The sequence below is a fragment of the Marmota marmota genome, unplaced genomic scaffold (genome assembly GCF_001458135.2).
Source record: "Marmota marmota marmota unplaced genomic scaffold, marMar, whole genome shotgun sequence".
Taxonomy (NCBI): domain Eukaryota; kingdom Metazoa; phylum Chordata; class Mammalia; order Rodentia; family Sciuridae; genus Marmota; species Marmota marmota.
The window spans coordinates 9,880,566-9,895,099 of record NW_026000016.1 but is presented as its reverse complement, the minus strand read 5'-3'; the positions used below and the strand labels follow the sequence as shown (position 1 = coordinate 9,895,099).

The 14,534-nt window shown below is 47.3% G+C and overlaps 1 long non-coding RNA gene across 1 annotated transcript in view; it reads left to right on the top strand.

Annotated features, from left to right (window-relative positions):
• The first annotated feature begins 1,555 nt into the window (after positions 1 to 1,555).
• The window catches only part of LOC125618447, a 53,352-nt gene continuing 40,373 nt past the window's right edge, over positions 1,556 to 14,534 (top strand). Inside the window, exon 1 of the long non-coding RNA XR_007349710.1 lies at positions 1,556 to 1,670. This is a non-coding gene — a long non-coding RNA (uncharacterized LOC125618447). The remainder of the gene's footprint in view (positions 1,671 to 14,534) is intronic.

Here is a 14,534-nt window from a genome sequence, read left to right as displayed (position 1 = left end):
CTTTCTCTGGTCCTTTTACTCGTGTACAAAATGAGAATGTAGAGAATGGACTACTTTTCAGAAAGAAAAATCATGCTATTTTAGAGGATGGTTGGTAACTAGCAGATTGGTACTGCAGCACTCACCCAGTGTTAGGTGTTCAGTGATGCCCAGTTAGTGGTTTCTGAAATATGTGACCTTGAGCTCAACAATGAGCCAGTCCCTTGGCTTCTGTGGACCTCAGTGGCTTCACCTGTGAAATGTGGACTAATCCCCACTAATCTGCACCTGTCTGAAGGCAGGTGCTCAAATTAGGTGCCAGATGAAAGGCTTTTCCAGTCCTGGCACCTTGAGACCCCTTTGTGGGGCTGCTTCTCGAGTATGGAAATCCACGATTAGGAGGGGGGCTGGCTGAAGGCTGTGTGCTCTCCACTTCAGGGCACTGAGCAGGTGACGACAGAGCACCAATTCAGTCACTGCAGCTGCCCTGAGCCCCCCAGGCCCACTGAGCCAGCTCTCTCAGCGGGAGTTTCGGAAAGAGAAGGGGCCTGGAGCTCTGTCCTTTATTCTTCCTGGGTTGTCACCCTGCCAGCTCTTGCTCACTCCAGGCCATTTGACGCTGGCCCTCAAAGCTTCTTTGGCAGGGGGCACATCTGCAGTTCTCTTCCTCTAAAATATTTGAAGTGCAAAGGGCCCCATGAGCGGAATTCCACGTCCTTCCTGCCTCCCTTCTCCCTTCACTGGCTGTGAATCAGAGGAAGGCCACGTCTTCTGTTCTGAATGTTCCATCTGGGACTCTGGGAGCTGAAATGAAAATGAAATGCAGACTCCTCTTGGAGACAGACAGGCTGTCACGGGGCTCAGGAACAAACAGGTGCAGGCACCCAGAGGTGGCCCCAGTACTGCAATTAGCTGCACAGGTACACAGGGATCTTTCAGTCATGGGATCCTGCAGGGGCTAATCTTGAAGAATGTTCTTACCAAGCCACGTGTCACAAAAGACTGCCCAGCCTCAGCCTGAGAGGAGCCGGGGTCCCCGCGGCAAAGACACAGAAGTCCATCTGCTCTGGCCCACTGAATTCAAGGAGATGGGCTCACCAGCTGTGTGCATGGTCAGGCAGCCTAGGCAGCATCACACCGCACCATTTCCTGGCTCTGTGGGTCTGGGAAAATCACTCGGTGAATTAAAATACCAGTTGCCGTACTTATAAAATGAGAATCATAGTGGCACCTATAGTACAGGGCTGCTATGTGGCTTAAATAACATAATACATGCAAAGTGCTTACCGCCCCCTGTCTGGCACACAGAAGAGCTCAGTGAATGGCTTGTATTTCTGTTACAGAGCTCTTCTTTGAGCTCAGCACTCTTGTGAGCAGTGAGGGGAATACAGAAATTCAGCCCCGTCCCCACCTTTGGTGAGGCAGGGCTATTCCCAAGAAAGAGTTAAACCGCTAAGCAGCAGTGGGTGATTAAATGAAAAAGCGACTGGGAGGAGGCAGCAATGCTATTTATAATAGCAATGTGCTGGAAGGAACCCAAATGCCCAGCAATCCTGTAATGACTAAGCAAACCCTGAACCGTTACACGCCAGACCACTGCAGAGCCGTTGGAAAAGGCGGGCATGCGGCTGATGTCCATACATGGAAAGGTACCTTGGAAAGGCATGTTTTTAAAAGGAGATCACAAAATGGTATGTGCATACTTTCTCAAGATGTATAAATATATGTAAAGTCTCCCACAAAGGTCCAAAAAGAACTTGGAGGCATGGAAGTAGTTGAAAATTAAATGCACATCTGTTTTCTCCCCCCACCCTTGACAAGTTGCTTAAGCATCTGTATTTAGAAAAGATAATATTACAACTTGGACATCTTAAGAGAAGTTTGGAAAAGGGAGTAAGGTATGGGGTGGAGGGCTGAGGAAGGCTTTGCAGGAATAATGGTGTTTTGAGCAAATATGAAAGCATTTGTGGATTTGAATGATGGGAACAGAGTTGACTCCATGGGGCCATTTGTGATCCTCTTCCCTACCAGTCTCTTTAGCTAAAGAAATGGAGTTAAGTACTATTAACCTCAGTGGGAGAGGTGAGTGTGGGAGAGAACTGGGTGGCTCAGCGTTCTCCTTGGAGGCCAAGGACAGGTGAGGTAAAGCTATTTGACTTTATACCAGGCTTGACTTTATACCAGGTTCTTGTCTGGAGGCCTGCCCAGATAGCTCTATCTGATGGAGAATTGGGGTCCTGATGCAGGCCAGAATCCTGATTGGCTGTGTTTTGGGGAGAAGAGAGGCCATGCCAGTGTTCTCTCCACTGGACAGTTTGCATTTATGAATATACACAAACAGGGTCCTCTAGACACCAGAATATGAACTCAGATGGTGGAGGGAATTCACCTCCACCTGTCAGACCAATGGAGATTGCTGGCTGCACCTTGGATCACTGTAAGCTGTGAACTAAAGCTCTTAGGTGTTCCTGGGTTATCATTTTTCTGATTTAGTTGATGGGGTAAGTCAATCAGATGTTGTTTAAATATGGCCAGCCTCCATGAGGCACCTCTTGGGTCTGGCTTCTGTCCTTCTATTGTGAATCTGGGGGTATCAAGAAGGGACAAGGGCAGGCAATGTAGCTCAGTGGTGGGGAACTTGCCTAGCGTGTACAATGCCCTAGGCTCAATGACCCGCCTTGCAAAAATAAAGGGTGGGGGCTCTGACATTGATGTAACTAATAGATTTGAGTTTGAATTCTGCCTCTAAGACCTTGAGAAAATTTCTCTTGGAACATCTACAAAATGGGGGATCCTTACGCCTTATGCCTCCCTCCAGGGTCTGAGGATTAGCAGGAAAGTGCAGATGTTTGGCCCAGAGCAGAAGCTCAGTGAGTGGTGAGCACTGCTCTTATTCTTCCTGCTGAAATCGTGACTAAGGTAGAAGAGTTCCCACTGTTGTGAGACAGCCATTCTCCAGAGACACAAACACGTGGCCTGTATACAACTCCTCCCTATCCCACAGCGTCCTCTGCTTCATGTCCTGAGTTGCCCAGATTTGGGGCTTTCTGACCCAGCCAAGCGCTGTGGAAGGCAGGACACAGGCCCCAGGCACAGGCTCCCTCTGCTGGCAATGAGGGCCCAGGGAGGGAAGACATTGCTTAGGGGGACAGGAGGATGCTGCTGCTGAAGTCAGCTCTAAATCACTTCCAGGATTCCCACGAGAGCAACCCGACCCAGGGAGCATGCCCGAGTGCAATGGCCCCCTGAGGCATAATAAGAAATATGTATTTTGTCTTTGTCCCCAGTTCCTGACACAGAACTCCTAAAACTCTTGGAATTTCCTGAGTTATGGAAGGGATAGAGCGTCTTTGTTCTAATGAGGTGACTCTTGTGGGGGCCTCTAAATAGCTTCAAGATGGGGAGTTTTTGCCAGAAAGACCAAGCCTTGATTGGGATCCTGGAACTTTGAGCTCCAACCTCTGGGGAAAGGTGAGGGGCTAGAGATGGAGTTAATAATAGATGGTGCCTACGTGATAAAAGCTCCATAAAATGTCCTATGTGTCCAGATTCAAAGAGTTTATGGAATGGTGAACGTATCCAGGTACCAGGAATGTGCACACCTTAACTCCATAGGAACAGAAGCTCCTATGCTAAGGACCCTTCTGAACCTAAACATCAATCAAGTGTGTTCTTGAGTTCTGGAAACTATTCTAGCAAATTATTATGGGAACTCTCAATGGATAACCAGTCCTTCAGAAAACAGGAGATTCAGGACTTGTGACTGGCATCTGAAGTGGGGCATCTCGAATCTGTGGGGTCTATGCTAAATCCAGATAGTGTCAGGAACGAGTTGTTTGGTTGAACGCACAGGTAGTGACAGGGAGTCACTGGTCAATGTCCGAAAAGAATTGGTGGTCAATGTCCGAAAAGAATTGGTGGTCAATGTCCAAAACACCCCACCACCTAAATATTAAAAGTGACACCCCCCACACTGTCCACACTCCTGCCGAGAAGCCAGGGAGCCATCACTAGCACAATCTCATTCATGCATGGCCACTGGCAAGGGCTGAAAAGTGATCAGGGACAGGTCCTCGGAGAATCTTCCTCAAAACTTACACAGGCCTCCGCCTCATGAAAGAGCCCATCTTTCCATCTAGCTGGGTGATTATCATACTTTAGGGAATCTGAATGACTCAGATGCTTCCAAATGTTTTTTCCTAAGATTTTGATTCATAATTCATCAATATTGCAGAGCCATTAAAAGAGCCTAGATTTACTGTTACTCCAGGTCCCGGAAGGACACATATCACTTCTAACCCTATCTTAAATATATCTTTAAAGAGAAGGTTTAGTTTCTTCTTCTCATGCCAGTGGGATTCTGAGCCTCTCTTGCCACTTGTCACACTGAGTGGTCACCCCAGCATGTGGCAGAACCATCAGGAAAAGGAAAATATGACAGAAACAAATGTTCTCAAAGACCTGCAAGCCCAAGACTGCAATACCTCCTGTCGTCTCCCCTCCTCCCACTCCTCCCCAAGGCCATTCCCTACTTGACTTCTCTTCAAATTGTCCCCCAAACACTCCAAACCTAAATTATCCAAAAAGAAATGCAAGGTGTCCCCCAGCCCTCAGGGCCATCCCCCTGGAATCCCTTTTGAGGCTCCACATTTGTGAATGGCATCAACATCCACACTGGAGGTCCCCCAAGCAGGAAAACAGAGAACCTTCCTTATCATCTCCTTCATTCTCACAACACAAAACAACCCATCTCCAAGCCACAACCACGTTACCTCCTAAGGAGCCTTAAAGTCCACCCACGGCTCATGGACTCCACAACTACCATCTTAGTTCAGACTGCTTTCGTCTATCACCTGGACGGTTGTGGGGGCCTTCTCTTTGGATTCAGTTGAATTCGCTTCCAATCGGATCCCCAGACTGCATCTCTCATCATCATTCCAAAACGCATATCGGATTTTAAAACCTCAGTTTAAAGTCCTCCTAGGGCTTTCTATTGCTCTTAAAATAAATACCAATTCTCTAACGAGCCTACAAGGCCCCTATTCAAACGTCCCTTGTCCTCTGTGTTCTGCCACACTGGCTTCTTTCAATTCCTCCCACACCCTAGTGGCTTTCTCAAATAGGCCTTTACACACGCTGTTCCTTCTGTCTAGAGCAATCAAATAGCACCACCACCACCACCCCTTCAGCCAGCTAGCCCTGCCTGGCCCTCGGATGCTGCTTCAACCTTGTTTCACTAAAGGTCATCTCTGACCACTTGAACTTGCCAGCTCCTTTATAACAATTCTCCTTTAACTGTTATTCTCCTTCCCAAGAACTTGCATCCCAGTTTGCAATTTTATTTTATTAATGTGATTGCTTGATTGATTTTTCTGCTCATTATTATATCCTGGCATCCAAGGCCATGCCTAATTAGTAGTACTTTCTTAACAAATATTGATTTTCGTGAATGAACGAATAAATGAGTAGGTTAAAATAATGGGGCCTTGAACTCAACTTTTGATATGCTAAGATTTATCACATCACAAAACTGGTCAAGGTTCCAGGTTCCAAATATCCAACTGGGATAAGTTCTCAGAGGGATGGAGTGTTGTAAAGCTAGGAATGACGAATAGGAAAGCCATCTTACGAAGGCAAGGGCATTCGAAGTCACTGTCTGGCACCTAGAGGAGAGGTCACAGGTTAAGAGAGGAGTTGGGTCCAAAGCTGTCAAGAATCCACCCAATTCTATTTGGATATTGAACCTTTATTACAGCAGGGCTCCTCCAGAGGCTTTGGAAGAATTACAGGGGCTTTTTTGGTTTTCACAGGATCAGAGCCCTGCTGGTTTTCATTTGGAGGCTCAAGGAAACAAAAAGTGCTTCATATTGAACCATGTTCCTGCTCTAATGCAGTCCCACCTCTGTTGAGCATTTGTGTCAGGCATAATGCAATTGCAACCCGTAGGATTCTAAGGAACTGAGCACTCAGCACCATGAAAAGAGGACATAGCTATGTATTAAGGGACAGGGAACAGGCATTGTACTAACAGTGTCCCATCCGGGGTTTACCAGCTTGGGCTGCAGGACCCTCATCGTTTGGTGTGGCAGGCGTACGCAGGCACACACGCACACACATGCACACGCACACACAGATGGACTGTGGCTCGTGCATGAGCACACACACACACACACACAGGATAGGCTGTAGCTGGCACAGCATGCACATCTACACATAGGTAGATGGGTGTGACTGGCACATGCACATGCATGCAGGCACAAATGCACACACACATACACACATGTGGACGGATGTGAATGGCAAAGGGCGCAGTGTTTATGGGAACTCCTGAACAAGGACATTCCCACCTTCCCTATCATTTCTAACTGGGGACACTTGGAGGTGTAGGGCTTGCTCTCACTGAGTGCTATGGTTTGGATAAGTATTCCCCAAAGGCACGTGTTCAAGGCTTTGGCCCCAGCCCATGAGCTATTGGGAAGTTTTGGAATTTTTAAAAGTTGGGGCTTAAAGGGAGGTCTTCTGATAATTGGAGATGTGCCATTGAAGGGAACTATGGGATCCTGTCCTGTCCCCTTCCTTTCTTTTCTTATACTCCATGATAAAGTGGATGGACTTTCTCTGCAAATCTTTCTCATCGTGATATACTGTGCAACATGCCCAGAGCAATAGGGCCAATTGTCACTGACTAAAACCTTAAAAACTGTGAACCAGAATTAACCTATCTTCATTATAAGTTGATGTTCCCTGGTATTTTATTATAGTAAATAATAAAATTATTAGTAGTTGACTAACTCACAGAGCCACCAACCAGATGGGTAGAACTCCCCAGGCTGAGTTCTTCTCATACTGGATTTTTGTGCACAAGACACACTCTGCATGGTAGGGGTATAATTACCTGCAAGGCTTCACTACTTCATCTTGCAGGGACAGATAACTAATGATATCAGAATTAAAAGCCATTTTATGAGGTAACTTGACCATTTTCTCTCTAGCTTATGATGACTTCTAATCCAAAACATATCCTGTACACTGCTCACATCGTCTCTGCAAGGTGAAATAATCATATACTTGTTCTTTAGAGAATTTCCTGTGCTTGAATGACCCTAGTTTTTCCTTGCTTCTCCAAAATCACTTAATCATAAATAGAATCTCTAAGGGACTGGGGCTTAGCACCATGGTAGAGTACTTGCCTAGCATATGTGAAACCCTGGTTTGATTCCCAACAACACCAAAAACAAAAATAAAAAAGAAGCCCCCCTATCCATTTCCCAACTTTAGAAACTTATAGTGTAGTAAATCATATGAATCCTTTGTAAGAATTCTGCTAACCTCATGAGTCAACATTCTTTAATAATCACAGTATTTATTTTTCTCTGATAACAAGCATATTGGCATGTTTATTACAGAATATTCAGAAAAACACAAATGAAAAAAATTGAAATTCACTCCCTATTTCACCATACAGAGATAGTCTGTATTCTTTTCTCCAAATCAGATATTATACATCCTTTCATATATAAAATCGAGATTATACAATACATTTGCTCTTTACATTTTTAAACCATTTGGATTTTTGCATTGAATAATAGATTCATAACATGTTCCCTAGCATGACTTTACAGCTGTGTACCAGTACATTTCATGGGGGTCCTGGTGCTTATGTAACAAATCCCTTTACGCTAGACATGCATTTCCATAGTTTTTAGAAATGCAAGGGGTAATTTACTCAGCAACCGCCTACTAACTTCTTTACTTAGGAAAAATGTCTGGAAGTGAAATGGCTGAGTCAAGGATATGGATTTTGATACTTGTGCCAAATTGTCTTTTTCAAGTGCTATGGCTTGACTGTCCCCCTCCAAAACTCATGTTGAAATTTCATTGCTGCGGGCTAGGGCTGGGGCTCAGTGGCAGAGCATTTGCCTAGCATGTGTGAGGCACTGGGTTCGATTCCTGGCATCACATATGAAAAACAAAATAAAGGTATTGTGTCCCTCTACAACTACAAAAATATTTTTAAAAGAAGAAGAAGAAAAAGAAATTTAATTGCTGCTTCCCTGCAGTACTAAGAAGCGGTACTTTAAAGAGGCGATTAGGTCATGAGGGCAGAGCCCCATACCTTGATTGCAGGAGTGGGTTCATTATCATGAGAGCGGGTTCTTGACCAAGAAGCTGAGTTCCCCCATCTCCTCTCTGTTTATCACATGCTTGCTTGATCTACTTCATGATGACACAGAACTAAGACCTTCTCCAGGTGCTGGTGCCATGTTAGTCGATATCCCAGCTTCCAGAGTGTGAGCCAGTAAACTTCTATTGTTTATAAATTACGCATCTTGTGGCATTATGTTATAGCAATGAAACAAGGCACCAAGTTTCATTAACAGTGTGCACCTTCTCAATCAGTGTGGAAAAGTGTCCATTTCCTCAGACACTTACAATCAGTGAGTACTGTTTTTTGGGGGTGTGGGGTACCAGGGATTGAACTCGGGCACTCGACCACTGAGACACATCCCCAGCCCTGTTTTGTATTTAGAGACAGGGTCTCACTGAATTGCTTAACGCCTTGCTTTTTGCTGAGGCTGGCTTTGAACTCGTGATCCTCCTGCCTCAGCCTCCCAAGCCGCTGGGATTACAGGTGTGTGCCACTGCACTCCGCCTGTTTTTTTTTTTTTTCCTTTCCTAGTTCTTCAATTTTAAACACAATGGTTTATGTTCACATAGTGAAATCCATCTTCAGAATCCATCACCATCCTGAGGAGCCCACAGAGGCACAAAGAACAGCACTTCTGAAATGACAAAGGAAATAAATGGGCATGTTTCAATGCAAACTGAATACTGAAATAGGTTTTGCAAACTAACTGACAGAACAAAACTGTCTTTGCTGACATATTATGAATGAAAATGTCTAGCATGGCCCTGCTCAGATATTTAAAGTAAGCTATTAGACAGGGACAATGTCTCTAGCACTGAACGTGCCGTTTCCAGCAGCATCCACTGCACCACCGAAGGTCACATTTTCAAATATCACTCTAAACTTAATTCTCCCACCGTCTCCTGTCTCCTAATTCTCATCTGCGATCCTGCAGACTTACAGCTTTCTATGCCCCCTCTGGGGGCTGGTGAGGAAACAGGGGTTGCCCATTCATGACCTTTAGGGGAGAACGGTGCTGGGCCTCCACCATCCATCAAGGTGGTGGGTCCATCCGCCATGAGAGCACCTCTGTACACAGACTCAGGGTTGGGAAACAGCCGTGGTATTTGGATGCAGGGAAATATTATCAGTGACCTCATTCTCCTCTGAACATCTAGGTAAGATAGTGGCATTCTCTTGAGGTGAAGATGCCTCATTTGAAATTCACCAAAAAAACTCCAATGTCTCCAACAGTTCCCTCTGTCTGAAAAGTTGCATTAGGATTTGTCACATTTGGCCACAGCGAGGTCCAGCTCTGGAATTTAATCATCAGATTGAACAACTAATTTCAAAATTGGGATTGTGATCAGGGCCGCTTCATTGGAACATTAATTGTCTGAAGTTTGCAGCTAGAGAATACATGACAGCCTCGATTTTATGGCTCATTCTAGATAATGGTGACACATTACTGAGAAACGCATCTGCTTCCTAACTTCATAAATTGGATGTTGTTTATAATAATGTAGCTAGAGCAGTAACACTTTATCATAAGAGCTGCTGTCTCTGAGGAAAGTCATTATTCAGTGTATACTTGACAAATTGGTCATCGTTCACAGGCGGAAGAGAAATTGATGTGGCCTGTTTTATTTACCGGGGAACGGGCAATGTATTATCTTCTCATTGGACTGATGTTTTCCCTACCAAGTTTTTGCCACCAGAAGGATTATGACCCCCCGCTGCTCATCACTCATGGAATCATGCCAATGTTAGTAGCCTTAAAGGCTTTAATGCCCAGGGCATAGGAATCACCCTTTCCAGTTCCAGAATGATTTTCAGAGGAGAACCTTGAAAAGAGATTTCCCTTCAGATGCCATTTAACCTCCTACTTCCTAAATGGAAAAACAAATAGGAATGATGAACAGCCATGAGTGACTTTGTTCCCCAAGGGTGCCTGGGTCGGGATAGGCAGGCCGTAGAAGCTGCATCTTTTCTTCAAATATTAAAGACAGTGGCAAACCGTGGCTTGGTAGATGGAATATGGCTGAGCCTGGGCCTTCCATCCTGGTGTAGGGGTGTCCTGACGGGGGTGCGGCGACCTTTCCCTGAACATTAACATCCATCTCTCAGAGAACAAGGCATGGCTGCGGGGGACAGCGTTGTGTTGTGTGGACACCTCTGCCTGTGCACCCAGCTGCTTCGCTGTCCTCACTGAACCCACCAGAAGGAAAGTGTCCATGGGCCCCGGTTACTCTGAGTCCATTTGCCAGCTGCAAGGGTGAGTGCACGCTGCGCTCATATCAGTGAGTAGTGGCTAGAGTGGCCCGAGCAGCCCCATGTCCACCAAGTGTGTGTCCCGGGTGCTACATCCACAGTGAAGCCCAGTCCTCTTCTACAAAGCAGGGACTATGCTCATGGTGATGCAGGTGGGCTTTGTCACTGACAAAGGAATGGCAAAGCCTTCATTCCATGATCCCTGTTGTCCCCACACCTACCCTGCTTCCTGGTTGAATGTGGACTTATACAGAGTGTAGTGGGCAGAGGGAAGCTAGGGAGGGCTTAGGCGGCTGCAGTGTCCACATCTTCCTCTGCCTGGCTGAGTGTCTTACCATCATCCTCTTTACAGGTGAGGAGAGAAACTCAGGAAACAGGGTAGCCGACATTTGGGGGGCTGAGGTGGGGGCTACCCTGTGCACAGCAGGATTTTGAGCAGCATCCCTGACCCTGAAGCCAGGAGCACCATCCCAGTTATGAAATTCTCTGGTCTTCGAGGGGCCAAACTGCCCCCTAGTTGAGGGCCACTGAAGAAGAGATCATTTGTTCATGGGCTAATGACGAGCAGAGAGGCCAGGACCAGAGCCCAAGAACCCCAGGCCTGCAAGTGACTGGTCCTCTGTACCAACACTGTGCCCCGCCTTAAAGGATTCATCACCAAGTTGCAGAAGCCTCCTGCAGGATTCTGCCTGATACATAAATGGCATAGGAGTTCAAAAAGGGAGCATCTGTGATGCATTCATTCCAGGCTGGACCCAAACAGTTGAATGTGGCCTCTGTGCTCCAAGCTAGAGAGAAGACAGGACAGAGGGGAGAATGTATGAGGTGTAGTCACGAGGGAACAAGAGGTGAAGACCCAGAAGGGACCTTTGGGGTTCAGTGAGGTCAGAGAAGTCCACGGTGGGTAGGAGGGAGATGAAGGGAGGGGTAAGCTGGATAAGGCCTGGGGAGGGAGGGTTCAGGCCTCTGGGAACTACCTGGGAGGTTTGGGCCTGATGCAGAAAGCATCAGGCTTCCTGGACTGGGCAGGGCTGGTCCTCACTCACCAGAGTGATGCAGGGTGATGGATGGCAGGAGCCTGGTATGAGAGATTCACCTGGAACAACAGGGCCCCCCTAACCAGAGGCGGGCACCTTCCTGGCTCCCACCTATAGTCCTGACAGCTGGCCTGAGCACAGCTGGCCACAAAAGCCAGGTCACGAAAGAAAGGCACTGAGGACACAAAGCTCTGTGAGATTAGCGTAGCAGGGGGGCAGCTGGCAGGTCCAGCTCAGCTCAGCAGCTCTGAATCTCTCTCTGCTCAGTAGTGGCCATGATTGTCCCAAGGCCAAGACCAGCTAATTAACACACAATCATGGCACTTGTCCCACCAGTCCTTCTAGGACAGCAAACAAAAGGGCTTTTGATGAGGCCTCTTCCGGCTTTGGGGATGAAGGGGTGGTCACTGTGACCACCACTGGGTTGGGAGGCGAAGGTCAGGGTTGCCCAACACAAGTGGCATGTGCCCAGGGCTTCCATACTACTATACTTCAGGAAATCCAGTCCAGAGACAACCAACAGGTAGGTAGGCAGATAGATGGTAGATCAACAAGCAGCATGCAGGTAGTTGGTTTTTTGGTTTTTTTTTTTTTTTTACTATTTTTATTAGTTGTGGATGGACCTTTATTTTACTTACTTATTTATACATGGCACTGAGAAACCCAGTGCCTCATGCATGCTAGGCAAGTGCTCTACCATCAAGCCACAACCCCAGCCCCTCATTGCTCTACTTTTAGAGGCCTGACTTGTGCTTACACGCCCATCCCTCTGTCCACCTGTGAACATTTTAGCAGTGCGCATAGGAAGTTCTAGCTTGGGAACTCTGGTGGGCTGTTAGCCGGGGTCAGGCCTTGGTCACAGGTGGTCTGGGTGTGCAGTACCGGCTTGCATAACTTTTGAGAGCAATCGACAATTATCCCAATGGCTTGTAAGATAACATGCCCTTTTTGTTTTGCTGCATAGCAGTAAACCAGATCTTTCTCCTTCGCGCCTATGAAGAACTGATCATTTAAAGAAACATTCAGCCGTTGCTGTGTGCCAGGCTCCATGCTCCATGCTGGATCTCAGAAAGAATGAAGGGTGAAAGCAACACAGAAAATCTCCCTAAAAGGACAAAGCCCATTTAGGGGCCTTTCCTGGCTAAGGAGGCATCAAAAATGTGTACCTAGATGAGGTGCCCAAACCCAGGCCACTAGAAGGTTGGTATTTCAACTTGGAAAAGCAAAGCCCAAGTTCAATAGGCCCAGCTGGACAAATTCTCTGTCATTATCTCCCAGTATCATTCATTTTACGATGCCAAAAAAAGAATTAAGCACCCATTAAACTTCTGAGTTTCCTCTCCTCTAAGGGCAGACACCTCGCCCCACCCACCTGCACTGCATGAGGCCTTTCACTGCGTGCCATGCAGGCCAGCCACCAGCAGAGGGGGCCTCAGACTTGGCCAGGGAGCAAAGGCCAGGGCTGGGAAAGAAAGGCCTGGTTGAGAGAGCCAGGCCCCAGCCCACGGGAGGAGGAAGCTGATCAGGAAACTATTTGGCTTGATCTTCACTTGCTGAACCGATGGAGCCTCCTGTCTACGATGAAGTCACCGACAGAGATGACAAAACCAGAGAAAGAAAACTGCAGGGGCGGAAGGCAGAGCAGGGAGCGGGAAGTTCTGCTTCTCCTTAGAGCCGGCCACAGACAATGCAAGGCCTGCGGCGACTGTGCTGGCCTTTGGAGGTGCCCCCACCCGGGACTTTTCATTTGTGTTACCAATTACACATCGGTGATTCTTTTCTTCTTTCTTTTTCCTTTTAATTGGTTCCTGTTAATTCCACAGAACAGTGGGTTCCGTTGTGGTGTATTCGTATATACATATGGCATGATTTGATTTCACTCCCCAATACCTCCACTGCCCTTCCCTCCTTCCTTCCTCCATCCTCTCCCTCTGCTCTAAGGGTCTCCCTTCTTTCCTCTCTAGTTTTGCATGTGAGAGAGAACGTACCACACTCGTCGTTCTGAGTCGGGCTATTTCACTTGCCTGCTGGTAACTGTGAAGGTGAAATTGTATATTGAGGAACAGAAGGTGGAGGACCCTGAACAGCCAGCAGGGCCTGCGGTGCCTTCTCTGACTGCACTCTGCTAATGGATGGCTCCACCCAGAGGTCAGGAGTGGAGTCATTTGCCACTGGCAAGAGGGACCATGAAGGCAAAGCAGAGCTCTCTCCTGGGAGCAGAGTCCTCCAAAAGGGCTGAGGGCCTGTGAGATGTGACAGCTTAAAAAAAAAAATTCAATGTAACTATTGCACAGTACGGGTGTTCTCTGGCCTCAGCAGGCAGCTTGGGGGTTCCTATTGCCCTGGGGTCTTCAGGGACGATGCCTGGAGGGACAGCAGGACAAGGACAAGCTGTGACAGGTGTCCATTTAAGTTATCAAACCTAAATGTCCATCTGCTTATCAGATGTAAAAGCAGCCCCTTCTCACTCCAAATAACTCAAATGAGTTCCTGCCTCGGAGCCTGCAGGTGGCCCTAGAGGTTGATTGGATGCCTCTTAGGAAGAGGGCCTGGCTTCTGTGGGAGAAATAGTGATTCTGTGGCTTTCTGATCCTTCCTCCCAGGACAGGGTGGGAGCCTGAATCCTTCATGGTGCATAGGGGGGAACACAGGCAGAGCTGCTCACTGATGGGCAGCACCTTGGCCCTCGCCCCTCACAGCCCACTTCCAAACCCATCCCTCCCTGGCTAGGCCCTGGCTGCCAGCACTCACAACCATCCCAGGTCAGACTTTGCTGGGCAGCCCTGGAGCCACCACAGAGCACAAAATGGCTGCTGTACCCTGCAGGTCCCACCTCCCACCCACCACATGATGAGGCTAGACTTCCTGCAAGCCCAGCCTGTTTTGCAAAAGCAACATTATGTAGATAATAATGATTTATTTACTAGTAATAAAAATGATAAATGGCACCTGAGGAATCAGAGCCAGGCTGATGAGCATCAGGCAGCAAGCCTAATCAGAAATTCAATATTCTCTACCTTTCTTTTCTATTAATGATCAGAGCAGATCTCCAAGCAGCACCAGCATCAAGTTCACAGATTTTACCTCCGGGCTGGTGGTAAGCCTGGTAATGAGGCTGT